Here is a 3980-nt window from a genome sequence, read left to right on the forward strand (position 1 = left end):
GGAAGCAGATAAATTGTTTTGTAAGTTTCATGGGTCTACAGCTGATGGGGACTTTGCCCCAAGACAAACTATAAACTGATTGTGATGTGATTTCGTACTTAGCATTGTTACTGATTTAAGGTGCTTTGTTTTTTGTGTGTTTTTTTGAATATTGTAATGTCTTGTGGATTCTGAGGGGGAGTGTGGCAGTTTGAGATTATTTATGAATCCCCAAAAGAGAGATTATGTTTGTAAACTAGTCTGTTCCTTTGGGCATGAGACCCTTAGAATGCATTACATTCAGCTGACATGTCTGATTTAATTGTCTTATAAGACTTGGGTTTTGATTTGACTGTGTCAGTAGGACATGACTCAGGATTGAGTCCCCACCCCCTTGGTGGGCCAATATTAACAGGCAAGACACTAATTCAAGAAGACACATGGAAGAGGAGGAACTTGGTCTTTTCAGTCCTGCCATGTGACAGAAAGGAGAAGGCTCAAACAGCGAAAGCACTGGGAAGAAAGATGAGCCCTCTGCCAGTCTACAGCTGAGATGGGAAGAAGCTGGGCCTCCAGAGCCTTAAGAGGAAGAAGGTCCGAGAGACCAGACAGAACTTGGCTGCCATCTTGCTTCAACATGTGATAACAGACTTCGGTGAGAAAGTAGTTCTTATGGTACTTTCAGCTGGACTCTTTAGGGCCTTGTAACTTTTACCCCAAATAACTACTCTTTATAAAAGTAAACAGATTTCTGGTACTTTGCATTAGCACCCTTTGGCTGACTAATACGTTCACTTATTCTTTTAGATTCCTTGGCTGATCAAGTAAGTACCATGCAATGAGCTGGCTTAAAAAATGGCAATTTATTGCCTCACAGTTTTGAGGCTTGCAGAAGTCCAAGTCAATGCTGCATCAAGGTGATCCTTTCTTCCTGAGGACTGATGTTCTGTGGCTGACATTGGTCCTGGTCTCCTCTGTCACATGGCAATGCACATGGCAGTCTCTCCCTTCAATTTCAGGTTCCATTGACTTTTGGCTTCTGGCTGCTCCCTCTGTGGCTTTCTCTCGAGTTGTCTGAATTTCATTCAATTTATAATGGATTACAGTGATAGGATTAAGACCCATCCTGACTGAGTTGGGCCACACCTTAACTAAAGCAACCTCATTAAAAGGTCCTACCTATAATGGGTTCACAGCCACAGGAATGGATCAGTTTAATAACATGGGTACATAGCCCCAAATCACAACAGTTACTATTATGTCAGTTATGGCGTGGTGGAGGAAAGAGTAGAATGCCCATAGTTGAAGTAGATAAATCAGAGGTATGTCGTCAACTTGGAGAATCCCAAACTCTGAAACCCCTCTGAATTTTCCCCACATGCTTCCCTTCTCTAAAGGTGCCATAACTGCCATTCAGGAGAAAGTCAGCGTTTTCCCATTGTCCAAACCTTCAGTGGTTTCTACTGATAATCATTTTTACTGATAATTCAATGTGGGCTCTAGGGGTAAACTACAGAATCAAGGTGGAAAGAAGTTCAGCAGTTAAACTCAAAGGGATCACAGGAGTCAGTAAATTCTACAAAATGGGGTGGGGTTTGTGGGAATGGATTGTGAGGAAGTTCGACTAAGGAGGGCAAAACCCAAATTTGATCAGGCCAAACTGACTGATAAGGATTTACTTAGCAGACATTCTGTACAGAATCTATTAGCCTAGGTTATGATCCTAATGGAAACTTTAGTTGCCCAATATAAATCAGCACCAAATGCTGGCTCATGCTAAATGAGGACAAAGGGCTAAAAATGTATTGACGTAGCATAGAGGAAGGAACCCAATAGACAGAAAGTCTGAATTTGATCTATCAAGTATGTTGGTGGTGGACCCCAGGAAGAATAGATTGCTGAGGGAAGTTTGGGGTTCCCAGGACTATAAACAGTGGGCACACTACTAAGATATATACCACCCTCCCCAACTCCAAGTCTTGCAAGCAGTGGTCTGAATCAAGGCACCATGTTTGATAGTTAAGGTCCTGAACAGGAGTTAGAGGAAACATCCAGAGCTCTTTGGTTGATGTGGATATTGGAGGCTGGGATATTTGAGAAAAGATGCTGCAGTTTTTCAAACATGGACACTGCAAACCTTCCTTCTGGCCTTCTCTAAAGTCACTCCTCTAGTAATTGTGCACTGAAGGATTGGAAATTTCCCAACTTTTAGAGACAATTGGAAACTGGCTCTGATAAAATTATAGCCTATCACAATGCCACTCTTATGTGCCAGAGTGGCAGTTAATTTAGGGCAGATGATAGTATGGAGTTTGACCCTCGTTCAAATTGTAGTAGGTCTAGTGGGACCCCAAACTCATCCTGTAATTAGCACCCCAGTTTTGGTAAACTAGGATCTCTACACTGGCTCCCTGACCCATGAAATAATTACTATGGTAAGAAGAACTAAGAGGATGCCACTGGAGTTTCTCCTTCCTAATAAAATAATAAATGCACAGCAAGGTGTATTAGTTAGCCAAAATGGTGCTGATGCAAAATATCAGAAATCTGTAGGCTTTTATAATGGGTATTTACTTGGGGTAGAAGCTTACAGATACCAGGTCATAAAGCATAAGTTACTTCCCTCACCAAAGTCTGTTGCCACATGTTAGAGCAAGATGGCTGGCAATGTCTACAAGGGTTGAGACTTCCTGGGTTCCTCTCTTTCTGGGGCTCGTTGCTCTTCAGGATCAGCTGCTCTGCTTTCTCCACAAGGGCAACTGTAAGTGAACGGCTCATCTCTCTTCCCAAGGCCTCTGCCTGTATTTAATGGAGATGTCTCTTTTTCCTCACATATCTGCTTCTCTGTGTGTTTACTTGCCAGGCTCCAGGATCAAAACTCCAATTAGAGAAGCAGATTTGGCTCAACTGACAGGTTCAAACCCAGGGCCTCCTGACCCATGTGGTGAGCTGGCTCACACGCAGTGCTGATGTGTGCAAGGAGTGCCGTGTCACGCAGGGGTGTCCCCCATGTAGGGGAGCCCCACACGCAAGGAGTGTGCCCTGCAAGGAGAGCCATCCTGCACAAAAAATAGTGCAGCCTGCCTAGGAGTGGTGCTGCATACATGGAGAGCTGACGCAGCAAGATGATTCAACAACAACAAAAAAGAGACACAGATTCCCAGTGCCACTGACAAGAATGCAAGAAGAACACACAGCAAATAGACAGAGAGAGCAGACAACGGGGTGGGAGGGAAGGGGGGAGAAATAAATAAAAAATAAATCTTTAAAAACAAAATAAAACTCCAATTAACTCTGCTGTCATGTTGCTTTCTCTGTGAGTCCCCTCCCACCAAGAGGGCAGGGACTCAATATCCTACTGACATGGCCCAATCAAAGCCTTAATCATTATTTAGTAAAGTGAAAGTGAAGCCTCTGAATCCAGTATAATCTAATATGCCCAGAGGGACACACCAGTTTGCAAACAATCCAGTATCTATTTTTGGGATTCATAAACAATATCAAACTGCTACACAAGGCAATAGTCCTAATGGAACTGCAAAGATCAGCATAATTATCAAAGACCAGGAATACAAAGACTTGGTGATTCCTGTTACACTCCCATTTTATTTCCTGTCTTGGAAATTGAATGGAGAATGGTGGTGGATTGTGGTAAAGTTAACAAGGCGGTGATTTCCACTTTTTGGATGTTAAGAGATAATCTCTTTATTGAAGCCAATTAATACATCTCCTGCCATTCATTCTGCACCTGTTGATCTGATGAAAGCATTTTCTCCATTCTAATAAACAGGTTTGCCACCACCCGAAGGATAAAAAGCATGACTTTACTCTGTTCTCAGGGTCATGTCAATTTTCTGATTCTGTATCACAATCCAAACTATAGGGATCTTGATCAAGGGTCAGCAGATTTTTTTTTCTGTAAAGGGCCAATTAGTAAATATTTTGGGCTTTAGTCCAGGTGGTCTCTCTTGCAATGAATCAACTTTGCTGTTGGAGTGCAG

Source organism: Dasypus novemcinctus, chromosome 4 (genome assembly GCF_030445035.2).
Source record: "Dasypus novemcinctus isolate mDasNov1 chromosome 4, mDasNov1.1.hap2, whole genome shotgun sequence".
Lineage (NCBI taxonomy): Eukaryota > Metazoa > Chordata > Mammalia > Cingulata > Dasypodidae > Dasypus > Dasypus novemcinctus.